General features: G+C 36.8%; 1 pseudogene; it reads right to left on the reverse strand.

Annotated features, from left to right (window-relative positions):
• Positions 1 to 265: 265 nt before the first annotated feature.
• On the reverse strand, positions 266 to 18,729 carry LOC117987492 (cytochrome P450 9e2-like; annotated as a pseudogene).
• Positions 18,730 to 18,858: the final 129 nt, after the last annotated feature.

Raw genomic sequence — 18,858 nt, forward strand, 5'->3', positions numbered from 1 at the left:
ATCCTGGAGACGGTCATAGATTAGGATTAATTTTCTTCAACGACGAAATCCTGGGCGTCAGTTCCTTTAAAAATATGATGGAATATAAAAAAGGTAGATATAAGTATGGTCCACGACAGGTCGAGATGGCATTCAGGGTATGAGGCGGAGAGACGCCCCGCACACCCACACGTCACCCGCGCTCGCCCGCACTGGGTTAGTGCGGGTGTGCGGGACGTACTCTCCCCGATTGCCATCTCAACCTGACGCGTACTATACGTACCTATAACCTATGTAGTTTTTAATTAGGTATTATAAACTTATAATAAACAATTATATAAAACAAATATTTTAAAATAGTAATTAATATAGGTAGGTACAGAGTCGGACAAGTCACAAGAGTCCCATAAAAATTAAGATTAAAAAAAACGTTCCTTAAAATTCTGGTACATTTCAGAAGACAAAACATATCCATCGTCAAGCTCTTAGTTTGAAAGTTAACCAGTGGCCGCCAACAAGTCGAGGGTTGAAGGATTCCACAGACAGCCTCGAGGGAAGCTGCAGCTTCACCGATGGCGACACCTCAAAGCGCAGCAAGATCTGGTACAAGAACACCTTTATCTCACACAGGGCAAATCTTGAACCTGAAACAACAAAGTTACCATTTAAAAAAACCGCCCACAAAGAGCTCCGTAGGTACTATCGTACAAGATAATATTTTTATGTGGAACAAAACAGCGCCATCTATATGTGATTTGATATATTTAAATTAATTTATCAAATTACATATAGATGGCGCTGTAAATAAATGTGTTAATGCAAAATTTCGTGAACACATTTTATGTGATGTAACTACAAATTCACGGTTTTCGGATTTATTCCTTTACTAGTGCTTATAAGAACTACCTATCTACCAAATTGTATGATTCGAGGTCAAGGAACGCCTTTAACGGTAGGCCACGTAACGGTTCCGCAATTTTAAAAATTTCCTTGAATTGTGGGTTAAAACACTATAATAGTAATTAAAGACACCTGCTTTCATCCGAAAAATATGACAATTAGAAAAAAAATTACCCACCTTAGATATCTAAAACTCTAATATTGAAATGTACAGAACCCTATACTACGGGAGCGGTGTCTGTGTGCTCGACCGTACTAAAGGGAGATCTCCCACCGAGCGATTGGTTGTGCTCGGTACTCTCGGTAGCGCCAGCTGGGACGACGGTTGTGTCTTGAAACTTCTTAATATAGTTCAGATTGCAGAAAACTCCCTTAGTGCGAGTACTGTCAGCGGTACTTTGTTCGGGACTACGTCATGAAATATTATCGATTGAATAGCGCCATCTAGTTGCAATTGTGGCAACCGCCACAACCCTAATAGAAAAACCCATAAATGGGGCCCATAGGTTTTTTTTTTTTTTTTTTTTTTAATAGATATAGCGAGCAAGCGAGCAGGCGGGTCACCTGATGTTAAGTGATTACCGCCGCCCATGAACATTTGCAGCACCAGAGGAGCCGCCGATGCGTTGCCGGCCTTTTAGGAATTTGTTGGTCCGCCCCTTGAATAACCCCATGTTATAATCTAGTGGGAACACCGCCGATGGGAGTTGGTTCCACAGTTTGCACGTGCGTGGAAAGAAGGATCTGGCGCAGCGGACGGTCGAAGTGCACCAGACACCCAGATGGTGAGGGTGAAATTCCTTACGGTGGCGCGCGGTGCGGTTGTAGAAAAAACCTAATAAATACCTAATAAATAACCATTTATGCTTACCTATACAGTTTCTAGGGCCCAGTCCAAAAGGCATGTAAGCAATGGGATTGATGAGGTGCTTGTTCTCATCCGAGAAACGTTCGGGGTCAAATTTTTCAGGGTTAGGGAAATATTTCGGATCGCGATGGAAGCACCACGTTGGGACCCAGACTGCTTCTCCTTTACGTACCTATATCAAAAACATAAAAATTTCTCTCAATAAAATTTGTTTATTAGGTACTAGATGATGCCTACGGCTTCGTTAGCTTATCAAAAATCCCGTGGGAACTCTTGAATTTTCCGGGACACAAAATAGCTTATATGTCTTTCCCCGGGAGTAAGCTAACTCTGTACCAAAATTCATAAAAAAAAACAAACCCATGATTTATACAAATTGTTTTTATAACGTAGTGGATTTTAATTTATTCAAACTCTAATAAAGCTGAGGTGGGTCAGCTAGTTAAAGTTTTGCCAATAAGCTGAGGTGGGTCAGCTAGTTAAAGTTTTGCCAATAAGTTTATACAGGTGTAGCTAGAACGCTGGCAAAAACTTAGCGTTATTGTTATACTACCTTAACACAATCCAATACATCATCAATCATTTGCCTCATTTTGTAGTTTTAGTGATTTAGTATTTTTCTAAACCGCAATGTATAGCGTGCAAAACTCGGGGTCAATGTCCCGCCTACGACGCGGCATTGACTCCGGGTGGGCTACTTATACAACGTTCGTTGACCTCTAGCGTCATTCAATATATCGTAAACTTTTACAAAATATAGGATTTTTTATTTAATTTTTTTTGCGTTTATTTATGGTATCATATCAGTAATCATCAGTGTTTTCGTTTTTGCCAGCGTTGGTGTTACATTCTGTATAGGTACAATTCATACATACAATGTAATCTTGGGGGATTTGTCATTAGGTTTCCCCCATGTTGTAGTCCTTGACGCAGACTCTATCCAAGGCCACACCTGGAGGCCACATCCTGAGCACTTCTGCAAGTAAACAGACAAAACTTTCACGAAGAAAACCGTACGTAACGAGTTCCGTACTACAGTGGTATTTTTGCTACATTTTGCGCGATGAATCAAAAACTATTAAGCATAAAAATAAATAAAATTCTGTTTAGAATGTACAAGTAAAGCCCTTTCATATGATACTCCACTTGGTATTATATCTTATATGATAGTTTAAAATATCAATATTTGTTCATGAAACACATTTTAATTTTTTCTTGTAATGAAACCACAAATTCACGCTTTTCGGGTTTTTCCTTTATATATAGAATACCCCATACTCATATTCAAAGGGGGAACGCTGCCAGTATCTTCGGAACCTTGCCTAATATATTTTAGTTAGTTATAATACTATATTTTTAAGGTTTTAGTTTAGTTTCATTGATTTAGTCAATTTTTAATTTTAATTAGATACCTATTAACCAATGGTTATTTTTTATTATGATTGACATGATTCTCTAAAATGTCATCCTCTCTACCTATTAAGGTTCATGAGATATAGCCTGCTGACAGACAGACAGACAGACAACGAACGTTCGGGTGCGGAAACCGTTAAATAGTTACCTGAGACAACATGTCCAAGTACGTCATGTTCTGTATATCGGTATAGGTGAGCTTGCCGCCGTTTTTTGGCCTTCATTCTCCCTTGATCTCCTGGTACAGTCGGTCCTGGGTGTCCGGGTTGAGGGCCAGCTCGTGCAGCGCGAAGGCCATCCCCGTCGTTACCGTGTCGAAGCCAGCCACCAGGAACAGCGCTGCTTGCGCCACGAGATCGATGTCGGACCAGACTGTGAAATAGAAAACACCGGTCAAGGCGGACTTGCGCATGAAGGGATCCGTACCGTCGTACAAGAAATAATACTTTTTATGAACAGACATAATATGTACAACCTCAAGCTTAGACGGAGAGCGGTGGCTTCGGGTAGAGGCTCCCTGTCTCTCTCTGCCACTATATAGCACTGTTACCTCTGTCTGTGTTCTTCTTGCCAACGTTAGACTCCTGCACGGTAGCAAAGCCGGCGTCTCGGCCACTGTTACTGTTCTCAGAGCTATTTTTATCTTCATGCGAAAGGCGACCTATAAAAATTCATATTATAATTTATTAGACAGAAGGGCTGGCTCATTTTTTGCGCAGCGGATCAGCCTGGCTGTCCAGCGCGGAAATGCAGCCAGTATTCTTGGCACCATTCCACGCGGTCATGATTTATATAGTAATTAGATAGGCTAGCTTTAAGTTTTATTGTATTAAGAAAAAAAAAAAAAAAAAATATTAATACATGCATATTATAGTTCGCAACAGGGTCGAGATGGCCTGATCGGGGTATGAAGCGGAGGAAAGACCCGTCACCCCGCGCTATCCCGCACTGGGGTAAGCGCGGGAGATGTGCGGGTGTGCGGGGGCGTTCCCACCCCGATTGTCATCTCGACCTGTCGCATTATTACTACTTTCTTTTGCAATTCTTAATTAAAAATTTCAATTGCATCAATTCAATTCACAAAAAATATTTTTTGGTTCGAAATTTGTTTTTCATTTTCAAAAAATTGAGCAAAGATGGTGAGCACCACCTTCCATCTTCTTTCCCACGCACGTGCAAACTGTGGAACCAAACTCCCATCGGCGGTGTTCCCACTAGATTACAACATGGGGTTATTCAAGGGGCGGACCAACAAATTCCTAAAAGGCCGGCAACGCTTCGCAGTTCCTCTGGTGCTTCAATCTTTATTTAAAAAAAAAAGCAAATGTAAAAACATTAAAATCCTACCTTTTTCGCCTCCATAAGAAGATGGATCATGTCTTGGCTGATGATGTGACGTGCTTCTCTGTCTTTCATGGAGTTCAGCACCAAAGGTCGATGAAGAAGTCCTTGGTATCGCGGGAGAATAGAGTGAGTTTTAGTTTCTGGAATAGAGAATACACTCGAGAACAGGTTACATCATGTAAGATGCCCACGAAGGAAAAATAACTCGAAGACGATTTCACAAGTTTATTTGTCGGTTTTCATTACAGAACTACCTGCCTATTAGGCCACGCGGCTTTTATATTGTTTATCATGAATGAATTCAGCTATTAATCGAAATGACGTGAAGTTACCTTCGTTCATTCCTTACGATTCGTTTTCAAAGTATCTTAATTAAAGTCATTATTATGTTAACAAACAAATCTATGTAATACTACTTTGATAAATTAATTTTAGTAATTTTAAACGATTAGCAAGCTAGTTAGTAAGTTACTTTAAATAGATATGCAATTTGGGATGTGTATTGTCAAACAACATTTGATTGAATGAACCACATAAGGTTAGGTTGCAATATTCTACATTCAATCAAACTGTTTCCTTCATATTATATTTAATGCGCTCTATTAATTATGGCCATAGTATTAATCATTACAAATGTTAATATTATAACATGATTTCTAACATTCAGAACTAGGTGAAACTAAGTTAGACTTAAGTGTGAAAATGACAACAGACACGACAATGAGACAAAGGGATGGTGCCACAGGCGAGGAAGGTTGCCCATACGATAGACTGACCAAATTAATCACCTGTGAGCACAGAGAATTCAACCTCAAGAGTACGCAAATACGAGTATGTACAAGGTTTTGCATGAAAACAAAATCGTAAAATGTTGGCGGGGGGACAGGGGACAATGCTTTGTTGTGGTTGGTGGACTTAAAAGTCACGTTATCAGACATGAAGACTATATCAACTCTTGCTAGCAAATTAAGCTCTGCCGTCTTACGCCTGTTAGAAAGATTCGGCAGTTAACTGACGTGGAAACCGCAAAAGATAGTATATTTGCTTTTACTTCCTTACTTACTTAGTATTATGTCTTATGGAATCTTAATATGGGTTAAAAGCGGCAATATTGGGAGAATTTTTGTATTACAAAAAAGGGCAATACGCGCAATTTATAACTTAAGGACCACGCGATTTCCTTCGAGAGAAAATTTAAGGGAATAGAGTATCCTTACTGTAGCCTCTCAATATATTTATAATAACAGATAAATTTTTGTAAGACAAAATATTCTTAGTTACAAAGAAAAATTGGTGATCTACACAATAGGCTAACTAGAACAGAGACAAACTTGCAGCTCTTGCCTTCCGCCTCAGGAAAGTCCAAAAGTCATTTGTGGGTATTGGTATTACCCTTTTATAATAAAATCCCCGCAAACTAGTTTGGACTTACCTTTGCACAAGTTTAAAAAAATCTATTAAAAATATGCTCCTGAAAAAAGCATATTACACAATTGAAGATTATCTTAATGATAAAAGAGCGTGGATTTGACCTGCAGCTCGTCCAGCAAACGCCAGACTGCATTCTATGTTTATACATGGCATAATCTTTTACCTAGATCAAATATTTGAAAAGAGCAACCGCCGAGGTTCTTGCTGTTCTTCTCGTCAGGAAGGCATTCCGAACCAGTGGTAGATCATCCGACTATTTCGTAAGCACTTGTAAAAGTTTATACTAATAAAAAAGATTTTCATTTTCATTTTCATTTTGCATTTCAATTGCGGATGAGGGTACCGAACGGGCGTGGGTCGACTTTTCGGTATCAGATCGAGCCGCAGCAGAAAACAGCTGAGAACGGCAATCGGCGCAAGTATGCCTCTCTTATCGAGAGTTACATTTTTGTTCCGTATGCCGTGGAGACCCTGGGGCCATAGTCTTAGTGCAAAAAAAAATTACGAGACATTTCACCGCGATTAATAGCCTCATCTGGTGACAGAAGGGCTGGCTCATTTTTTGCGCAACGAATCAGCCTGGCTGTCCAGCGCGGAAATGCAGCCGGTCATGATCTGTATAGTAATTAAATAAGGCTAGCTTTAAGTTTTATTGTGATATTTTCATTACTTACGTTGGCAACTATAGGACAAGCAGACATAATAAAGAACATAAGGATCTGTCTGAGCTGGAAGGCTGAAGCCTTCTTCCCCATTAAGAAGAACTTGTTGTTTTCATGGGTGAGGGAGTCCACCTTCAGGCCGAAGGCGCAGGACGCGATCACGTCGCTTCCATAGCGTGTTGTCAGATCTTTGCAATCGATGTCGATAGAGCTGGCTACAAAATAATACAAAAAACCATGAATTCCTACGTTAACATAGCATTTTGCTTAATTTGGGTCTTACCTGTATAAATTTTAATATCACTGCGCATATTATAAATGCGAAAGTCTGTTTGTGGGTTTATTGGTTTGTTGGTTTGTCCTTCAATCACGTCGCAACGGAGCAACTGATTGACGTGATTTTTTGCATGGGCTTAAAGACCTGGAGAGCTACTTTTTATTTCGGAAAATCAAAAAGCTCCCACGGGATTTTTAAAATCTAAATCCACGCAGACGAATTCGCGGGCATCAGCTAGTATATTACAATATCTAAATAAATACAAGGAAAAGATGACTGACTGAACGCCTGACTGACTGACTGATCTACAAACTACTGGACGGATTGGGTGTGCAATGTGCATGCAGATAGCTACTATGACATTCAAATTTAACCCCTAAGGGGGTAAAATAGGAATTGAAATTTATGTAGTCCATGCGGAGGAAAGTCGCGGGCATAAGCATGCATATGATATTTAGCTACATGAAAATGTTGCAGTGAAACTTAAAGCTAGCCTTATCTAATTATTGTACAAATTATGCCCGCGTGGAATGGTGCCAAGAATATTGGCTGCATTTCCGCGCTGGACAGCCAGGCTGATCATTTGCGCAAAAAATGAGCCAGCCATTCGGTCATCAGATGAGGCTATTAATCGAGGTGAAATTTTTGCAGAACTTTAGACTTCATGGCCCCACGGTCCCCACGGCAAGCGGAACAAAAATGTAACTCGATAAAAGAGGCATACGGTATGTACAGGAAATATAATGTAAATATTTTGCAGTACATTATACCTATCTATATGTATTACTAAAGGGAAACTAATATCTAATCGATAGGAACTGTTTGTATAAACAATTTCAGACGGTTAAAGTGAAGTAAGTGGGTAACAGAGTGCTAATTTATCTAATCAACAATTAGTTATTATATAATATTATCTAAGTTGATATAATGCTTGTGTTTCTACTACCTAAATAACTGCACTTTCTACAATATCTATCTATCCCTTATCTACTTTTATAGTTTCATCATCATCATGATCAACCCATCGCCGGCTCACTACAGAGCACGGGTCTCCTCTCAGAGTGAAAAGGATTTTGGCCATAGTCTACCACGCTGGCCAAGTGCGGATTGGGACACCTTTGAGAACATTATGGAGAACTCTCAGGCATGCAGGTTTCCTCACGATGTTTTCTTTCACCGTTAAAGCAAGTGATACTTTAATTACTTAAAAACGCACATAACTCCGAAAAGTTAGAGGTGCGTGTCCGGGATCAAACCCCCGACCTCCGATTGGAAGGCGGACGTCCTAACCACTAGGCTACCACAGCTTCTAAAGCTTTATAGTTTACACATTGATAATTATAAAAGTTAAGAGAGCTTTGCTTGAAGTTTCTCTACGTGATCAAATCAGAAATGAGGAGATCCGTAGGAGAACTAGAGTAACCGACATAGCTCAACGGGTTGCGAAGCTGAAGTGGCAATGGGCAGGGCACATAGTTCGTACAACCGATAGACGTTGGGGTCCCAAGTTGCTAGAATGACGACCTCTCACCAGAAAGCGCAGTATTGGAAGACCCCCACAAGTGGACAGCCGACATCAAACGAGCTACTGGATTCAGGCAGCGGAAGACCGTGAGGTGTGGAAGTCCCCTATACAAGAGACCTATGTCCAGCAGTGGACGTCTATCAGTTGATAATGTTATGATGATAATAATTCTTATATCTCACTTGGAGAATCATTAATCTTCTTTTTCAGTGCTCGAATCATCTGCTCTCCGACTTCCTCCATGAAGGGAACCATCAGTTTTATCTTCGAGCTGGTGAACGCTGGGCTCAAAGTTGATCTCATGTCCTTCCATTCAAGGCCTGAGGATTAGAATTGTATTAACACTTTTTAACAAATAAGTACATATTTTTGTCTAGTAGCCTGAGCGCCTAATGTCTTTGGCAGCGTCTAAAGAAAAAGTCAAAATTCTATATTATACTTCATTTGGCTTCATTGGATGCTTTTGTTTTTATCTGTTTTACTTTGTTTAACTTGTACCAAAAGGTTCCGTGCCTCAAAAGGAAAAATGGAACCCTTACAGGATCACTTTGTTGTCTGTCTTTTCGTCTGTCCGACGTGTCTGTCAAGGAAACCTATAGGATACTTTCCGTTGACTTAGAATCATGAACTTTGGTAGGTAGATAGATCTTATAGCACAAGTAATGGAATAAATCCGAAAACCGTGAATTTGTGGTTGCATCACAGAAAAAAAATTAAAATGACGTGTTCATGAACAAATATTAGTATTTTCAATTTTCAAAGTTAGACAACTATACCAAGTGGGGTATTATATGAAAGGGCTTTACATGTATCATTCTTAATTTGATTTTTATTTATTTATATGCATATTTTGATTTATCGCACAAAATGTAGAAAAAATCCGTCTGTAATACGGAACCCTCGGTGCGTGAGTCTGACTCGCACTTGGCCGGTTTTTCTCTATTATATGTTAGCTGGTTATCATTAGTTTAGGTTTCATCTTTTAATCAATCAATTATCCATCTTGTTCCGATCGCGTTAGTTCATTTATTCTTTAAGTTTCTGAGAAACTAACCAAAATTTCAGGATAAGAACCTTTTAAAGAAATCAGGTTTCTTGAAAATAGCGGGTCCACTTTTTCATCGGTAAATCCTCTATGATCTACGAAGTAGTCGAAATCTTTAATCGTGATTTTTTTCACTAAATCCAAGTCTCTTGCAATCAGGGTTGGCCTCAGAAATTCATATTTACCCACAAACCTGAAAAAATCCTGGTATATATACAATGAAATAAATATTTTTATGACTTTGTTTTTTTTTATGTAATTTTAAACATTTTTTGTAAACAAACTGACCTTTTTAGCGTTTAAACTATTTATCGTGAGTGATTTCCATTGATAATTGGGTATTTTCCTACTTTTGAATTTGATAAATATTATTACTTTATTATAAACAAACAAAAACTAGGATAAAAAATAATGACGTACGCTGAAAAAAATATTAAAATCCAACAAAGATTTACAACTAATAAAATAATCCTCAACTTATAGGAACTGACTTTATTCCATTTAGACAATACTTAATAAACTTCAATCTTAGTTCTAAACTATTAACTTCTTCAAGACATAATTATAAATTCTAATTTTCCCTGCTTCAAATCAATAGCTCCCGCTCTTATTGCCGCCATTTTTACCTCTCCTCATAATTCTTTTTTTAAATTCAACTGTAGGCAAAGCAATGTCGCTAACAATCGGCCATTCTGACTTCAAGTCTGTCCTCAGACATTCAGGCTCAATTGAAAGAGATTCTCATTCTATCAAACTCATAGTTTTATCTTGATTTCATGATCACTAACTTTTCATTAATCAAACCACTTCTTTGGTTGAATTCGAAAAATTTCATCTTTTCTTGTCAGGGTTTCTTATTTTATCAAACTTTATATTAATTTCATAATCACCTAAACATAATTACTTAAACCAAACTATTTCTTTGGTTGATTGTTGCATTCGAAGTATTTCATCTTTTCTTGACAAGGGTTCTCATTCCATCAAACTCATAGTTTTATCTTAATCTCATAATCATCACCTTTGCTTAAACTAAACCGCTTTTTTGGTTGATTGTTGCATTCGAAGAATTTCATCTTTTCTTGGCAGGGGTTCTCATTTCATCAAACTCATACTTATATCTTAATCTCACAATCACCATCTTTGTTTAACCAAACCACTTCTTTGGATGATTGTTACATTCGAACTTGTCAGGGGTTCTTATTTCATCAAACTCATAGTTTAATATTAATTTCATAATCACCATCTTTACTTCAACCAAACTATTTCTTTGGTTGATTGTTGCATTCGAAGAATTTCGTCTTTTCTTGACAAGGGTTCTCATTCCATCAAACTCATAGTTTTATCTTAATCTCATAATCATCACCTTTGCTTAAACTAAACCGCTTCTTTGGTTGATTGTTGCATTCGAAGAATTTCATCTTTTCTTGGCAGGGGATCTCATTTGATCAAACTCATACTTATATCTTAATCTCATAATCACCATCTTTGTTTAAACCAAACCACTTCTTTGGATGATTGTTACATTCGAACAATTATTTCGTTTCGGCCATCCTTTTCTTAGAATGTCCTCATTCACACATCAGACAGACATAGACATCAGTTTAATATTCACGATCATTGTCAATGATGCCTAATGGCCGCAAACTAATAGTCTCAGTCTCTTATTATGATCGTCATCATATCCCCAACGTCATGACATCAGTAAAACATCCATGATCGTTCGTCAATAATGCTTATTATTACTTGTCACCTTAATTAACTATATCATTTACGCCATGACAGCCCGCTCACTAGCCTATGGTCATTCTCTTATCATCTTAATCATCATCTTAATTAACTATATCATTTACGCCATGGTGGCCCGCTCACCAACCTGATGGCCGCAAACTAATAGTCTCATTCTCTTATGGTGATCGTCATCATATCCACAACGTCATGACATCAGTAAAATATCCACGATCGTTACGTCAATGATGCCTGAAAGGAACAAAATAAAAACAATTAAGCAGTATCTGAGTTCTTTAAATGTGTAAAATATGCAGTGTAACTTAAGAGATATACTCACTTATTATTACTTGTCATCTTTAACTAACTATATCATTTACGCCATGGCAGCCCGCTCACTAGCCTATGGTCGCAAACTTAATAGTCTCATTCTCTTATCATCTTAATCATCATTTTAATCATTATTTTAATCATCATCTTAATCATCATCTTAATTAACTATATCATTTACGCCATGGTGGCCCGCTCACCATCCTGATGGCCGCAAACTAATAGTCTCATTCTCTTATGGTGATCGTCATCATATCCACAACGTCATGACATCAGTAAAATATCCACGATCGTTACGTCAATGATGCCTGAAAGGAACAAAATAAAAACAATTAAGCAGTATCTGAGTTCTTTAAATGTGTAAATGCAGTGTAACTTAAGAGATATACTCACTTATTATTAATTGTCATCTTTAACTAACTATATCATTTACGCCATGGCAGCCCGCTCACTAGCCTATGGTCGCAAACTTAATAGTCTCATTCTCTTATCATCTTAATCATCATTTTAATCATTATTTTAATCATCATCTTAATCATCATCTTAATTAACTATATCATTTACGCCATGGTGGCCCGCTCACCATCCTGATGGCCGCAAACTAATAGTCTCATTCTCTTATGGTGATCGTCATCATATCCACAACGTCATGACATCAGTAAAATATCCACGATCGTTACGTCAATGATGCCTGAAAGGAACAAAATAAAAACAATTAAGCAGTATCTGAGTTCTTTAAATGTGTAAATGCAGTGTAACTTAAGAGATATACTCACTTATTATTAATTGTCATCTTTAACTAACTATATCATTTACGCCATGGCAGCCCGCTCACTAGCCTATGGTCGCAAACTTAATAGTCTCATTCTCTTATCATCTTAATCATCATTTTAATCATTATTTTAATCATCATCTTAATCATCATCTTAATCATCATCTTAATTAACTATATCATTTACGCCATGGTGGCCCGCTCACCATCCTGATGGCCGCAAACTAATAGTCTCATTCTCTTATGGTGATCGTCATCATATCCACAACGTCATGACATCAGTAAAATATCCACGATCGTTACGTCAATGATGCCTGAAAGGAACAAAATAAAAACAATTAAGCAGTATCTGAGTTCTTTAAATGTGTAAATGCAGTGTAACTTAAGAGATATACTCACTTATTATTAATTGTCATCTTTAACTAACTATATCATTTACGCCATGGCAGCCCGCTCACTAGCCTATGGTCGCAAACTTAATAGTCTCATTCTCTTATCATCTTAATCATCATTTTAATCATTATTTTAATCATCATCTTAATCATCATCTTAATTAATTATATCATTTACGCCATGGTGGCCCGCTCACCAACCTGATGGCCGCAAACTAATAGTCTCATTGTCTTATCGTGATCGTCATCATATTATCCACAACGTCCTGGCAATAACATGGCACATTTTGCTATAAGTAATATCTTCTGCATATTTCAATAGCTTATAAATTTTGTTTCTTGTATGACATCAATCTCTTTATCAAACTATGATCTTTAAATTGTACCGCATTTACATCTTGATCATCATTACAGATTCTTGCTGAAACAGAAATAAAAACAAAGCAGCAACAAAATCACCATTAAAAGGTGGTACATAATTTATTATTGTTAATTGTCGTGTTTTAAAAACGTTTAACTTTCAAGAGTAAAAGATTAATTTTTTTATTACGATTCCCGCGCATAATTTTCCGCGCAAATATATATTTTTTCAGATTTTTTTTTAATGTGCTGTTTAGTAATTTTTTTTTTAATTTTACAAAAAAATTATATCACAATTAAAATATTTTAAGTCATCTACGATTCACCAGGCTGCATGGTCTACGACCTTTGCCTTTTCGAGGAACGAATCGAAATATTCATACTACACCTATACAGCTGCATTCCAATTTATGATTGATCCAAAAAGATAACAAATATGGCGATACTGATCACGTGACTTTATTTTGACTTGACCTCTAGTGATGCGCTATTGCTGAACTAACTATATTGGGAATGTGGACGTTTGAATGAATTAACTCTGATGTAAAGAATTATATTTTCATTTTATGTACTTGCAAAACTTAAGTCCGTAAACATTATTACGAGAACGCAATATAAAATAACTTTATATATCTATTGATGGTTCGTAAACAATGGGGCCGATTCTGTTGTACACAATGCTATATTAAAATAATTTGATTTAAATAACTCGATCAATTTTCGATTCTGAACGAATTATCGATGTGTACGGTCCCTAACATTCATACATTTTTCGTCTGTGGTTGCAATGTCTAAAGAAATTAAAGAATGCGAAACGTCAAACTAGCATTTTAGTTTACTCTGTGGATCTTAATTTTGTTTTCATTTCATTTTTAATAAAAATTTTGCTTAAATCATGGATAAAAAGAATGAATTTTACGTGTAGGTATATTTGATATGTTGTTCGTGGACCACAAGGCGTTAGTGAGTGTTTTAAACTGTTTTATCATCGGGAAAAGTGTTAACGACGTTTATGTCACGGTGCTTTTTACTTCGAACAAAACTATGGAAATATGAACTGATATAGGTAGTTTGTACATCAACAGCTAATAATATTTGTAGTAGCAATACCAAAGATTATTTTTAATGCCGGCATACTTTTTCTCTAGAATCGTTACACGTTTCGTTATACGCATATATTTTTTTTGTTAAAATAATCAAAATATAGGTACCTAGTGTATTATTTTAATAATTTCGACTGTAATATAAATTCTTATAAACATTTTATAAATCAATAAACTGATTGATTGCCTCCTAATGCCCTATTCATTTTAAAATTATTAAATTTCTACATTTTGATGAAATAATAAATCGACATTAATTAGTTTGACATCATACAACTTTTCTCACTTCCCGATTCTCCCGGGTTAGGTTATCCCATAGATTATCTACTAAGTATATTGTTATCCTATAAGTTATTGGTAGGCTCAAAAGAGCTAGAACCCAGAGCCGTAAAACCAGTAAAAAAAAGTTATCGATCTGTGGTCAATGAAGTGTAGTTAATAAATAAAGGCCTTAAAGGACTGTTATCCAGGGCCGTAAACTAAAAAAAGTAAATAAATAAACCTTTATTTTATGTTTCACCCAGTTTTTTTTTTTCCCCTTTTTTTTTGGTCGGTGTGTTTTACTACATTTTTCATTCGGATTCGTCCAGAATTTGGACAGTAAACACTAGACACGACGTTACTGGTTTTTTTTTTAAATTTAAAGTGCTATGTTATACTTTATTAAGTTTAATAAAACAAAGATATTGTGATGATATTACTTTTGTTTTAAATAGTTCACACTCAACTTAGACACAAGTTTTACCTCTTTCATTGTTACTATGTTAAATATTAAGCAACAACAATGAAAGAGATAAACTTGTATCAAAATAACCTCGAAAAATTATAACAACAATAGGTGTAGGATAAGGGCTATATATAGCAGAACAACAGAACCATAGTTATGGGTATATCTAAGAAAATTAGTTCGTACACCAACTACTAGGAGCGCTGATTTCCTTGATGGTTTCGTATAATATTTTCCGCGAGTGATAACTCTATACCCTAATATAATACTACTCTATTGTTTATGATTCCGGACTTTTCCTAATGTCCATTTGAATATTTTAAAATATAAATTATTATAATATTTATGTTCTGCATTTTAGTCGAGACAAAATCAAAACTCAATTTAACACTCAAAGTACATAGGTAGGTACTTTAATAAACGAATAAAAATAGGTACTCACAAAATTGTGGGCGATGAGTAATCTTCACTTCGGAACTAATAAAATAATCCTCAACTTATAGGAACTGACTTTATTCCATTTAGACAATACTTAATAAACTTCAATCTTAGTTCTAAACTATTAACTTCTTCAAGACATAATTATAAATTCTAATTTTCCCTGCTTCAAATCAATAGCTCCCGCTCTTATTGCCGCCATTTTTTACCTCTCCTCATAATTCTTTTTTTAAATTCAACTGTAGGCAAAGCAATGTCGCTAACACAACGTTACAGGCATTTTAATTTTTGAGTTGGAGGGTCTTCTATCCCTTTTTCGCAAAACGAAAATTTGTATGAAACCGCACGAAGCTACTATGGCATTAGTAAGGTGAGACGTCAAAATGCTATATCGCTATCTCTGCCTATTCAAAAATATTTAAATGCTTATATACCTTTTTTGTTATTTGATCGATTTAATTAGTTTTTTTCAGTTTACGTCATTATTTTTATCCTAGTTTATAATAAAGTAATAAAAAAATTGGAGTCAATTACCCAATTATGTAATATCACACACCGGCTTTACTCACGTGTTAAGTTTACGTGACTAGTTTCGAACCTATCCGGGGTCCTTTTTCACAGGGGCTCAGTTCACGCGTCACGTTTGAGACTGCGAAAAAGGACCCCGGCTGGGTTCGAAACTAGTCGGGCTAACGTCGACTTAACACGTGAGTAAAGGCGGTGTGTGATATATGTATTAACTGACCTTTCTTCGGGGAAATTATCATAATACTTATCCAGATCTGCGGTGAAGTTATCAATACCGAAGAATACTCTTGACATATTTCCGAAAAGAGGAAAAGTATCTGGGTTCTTGACGCCATAGTCACTGAATCGCGAATAACTCTTGCGCAGGTATAATATCAGCAACACAAGGAGCACGGCTGTCCATATTAGGGCAATCATCTTCTGTGAAAAAATATCTAAATATATAAAAGAAAAAGGTGACTGACTGACTGATCTATCAACGCACAGCTCAAACTACTGGACGGATCGGACTGAAATTTGGCATGCAGATAGCTATTATGACGTAAGCATCCGCTAAGAAAGGATTTTTGAAAATTCAACCCCTAAGGGGGTGAAATAGGGGTTTGAAATTTGTGTAGTCCACGTGGACAAAGTCGCGAGCATAAGCTAGTTTGTTTATAAGGTGACAAGTAAGGCCTTGTCTGCGATTTCACCTGGTGTTAAGTGACAGTTCATTAATACTAATCTTATTGTATCTATTAAAGAGGCGAATCTGCCTTTTCATCATTAGTAGCATCATCATAATCATCGTTAAAGACCCATCCTCGCGCGTCGGCCCACTCATGGAACAAATCTTCTCTCGCAATGAGAAGGGGTGTGCCTACACCCCTTCTCATTGCGAGAGAAGCCATGGTCTGCTACGCTGGCCAAGTGCGAATTCGTAGACTTCACACCATTGGGAATATAATCAGGCATGCAGGTTTCCTCACGATGTTTTCCTGCCGACCTCCCGAATAGGAGGCGGACGTCGACGCATTTAAAACTGAGTCGTCGAGTTATCTGTCTGTTTCGCTCGCACTTACAGGTCGTAGGTAAGTGCGAGCGAACCAGACAGATAACTCGATGACTCAGTTTAAAATGCGTCGACTATAAGCTATCACGGCACATCGTGAATATCTAAATACGATAATATAATGCAAAAGATCGATAAATTGAACAATCTCAATGTTGGCAACTTTCCAGGGGTAGTCGTATGCACTGTGACCTTATAAGTGCATTTTCTGGCAGGGCCAATTTGGAGAACAAAATTTTAAATTGGCTCATCTAAGCTCTAGAAATCTACCTGGCCAGATCTAAGGTCTTTAGACTTACTGGTTGGAGCTGTACGACGTACTTCCGTTGATATATCAGTCAGTCAGTTTTTCGTGATCAAAGGTCAGTTTAGCCTTTTAATATTATACTTGCATTATATTTTGTTCTATTATTATTATCTGCATGATCTTGCTCCTGGACAGTGTACATAATATTATTATGTACATAATATTCTTTGTTTACTCAGTTTTCTTAACATGTGCGATTATATCATCAAGCTTACTTATTATTCTATTCGAAGCCGAGATGCAGAATTTTTTTAGGGTTCCGTACCTCAAAAGGAAAAACGTGGCAGGTAGGTAGGTCTTATAGCACACTTAAGGGGAAAAATCCGAAAACTGTAAATTTGTGGTTACATCCTGCAAAAAAATTAAAATGTGTTCATGAAGAAGTATTAGTATTTTTAACTTTCAAAGTAAGATTAATATACCTACCAAGTTGGGTATTATACCTATTATGAAAGGGGTTTACCTGTATATTCGAAAAAAGATTTTTAATTATTTTTATGCATCTATTATGCATATTTTTGATTTATCGTAAAAAATATCGAACAAATACGACTGTAGTACGGAACCCTAGGTGCGCGAGTCTGACTCGCACTTGGCCGTTTTTTTTATAACAAATAACTAATATTCAGTTTCGAGATGTCTTCTTGTCCAAAATTCCTCAGTACTTGAAGACCAGTCTTCGAACAGTGCGTGTTATCAGTGATCCCATAAGAATCCAAGACATAGTCGCTAACTATGGGCCTCATCAAAAATCCCTATACTAATATTATAAACTAGCTGATGCCCGCGACTTCGTACGTGTGGATTTAGAGTTTCGGGAACTCTTTGATTTTCCGGGTTAAAAAGTTGCCTATGTCACTTTCCAGGTCTTAAACTATACCCATGCAAAAATCACGTCGATCTGATGCTCCGTTGCGACGTGATTGAAGGACAAACCAACAAACCAACAAACCGGCAAACCAACAAACCAACAAACAAACACACTTTCGCATTTATAATAGGGGTAGTGATGCAAAAATATGTCTGTCTGTCTGTCTACTAGTTTTTCACGGCCCAACAGTTCAACCAATTTTGATGAAATTTGGTACAGAGTTAGCTTACATCCCGGGGAAGGAGTAAGGAGTTGGCTACTTTTTATCCGGAAAAATCAAAGAGTTCCTGCGGGATTTTTAAAAACCTAAACCAACGCGAACGAAGTTGCGGGTATTATCTAGTCTCAGATAAAAGAGATGGAGAGAGAGTATGCTTCGAGTTTCTCTACGTGATCAAATCAGAAATCAGGAGATCCATAGGAGAACTAGAGAAACCCACATAGCTCAGTGGGTCACAAAGCTGAAGTGGCAATGGGCAGGGCAAAAAGGGCCATTAAAATGTTATCATCAAAACTTACATGGTTCTTCTTAATACTTTTCTTTAAACATTAAATGTTTGTAATAATCGCAACTGCGTATATATTCTCACTATGGTTGTAAAAGTCGCAAGTCGCTAGATATTCATTTATTTTCAAAGCACTGTATGTAACGTTTTATTATCTCGGAATAAGTCACGTTGTGTAGGATACTGTTGTTTTATATCTCTTTAGGTACCTATATATTATACCTGTATATGTATGATAATATGATGATGCGTCTATGATAATAATGTATCAGTCGTCACTAGTTTAATTATACCTACAGGCTGT

Source organism: Maniola hyperantus, chromosome 13 (genome assembly GCF_902806685.2).
Source record: "Maniola hyperantus chromosome 13, iAphHyp1.2, whole genome shotgun sequence".
Classification (NCBI taxonomy): domain Eukaryota; kingdom Metazoa; phylum Arthropoda; class Insecta; order Lepidoptera; family Nymphalidae; genus Maniola; species Maniola hyperantus.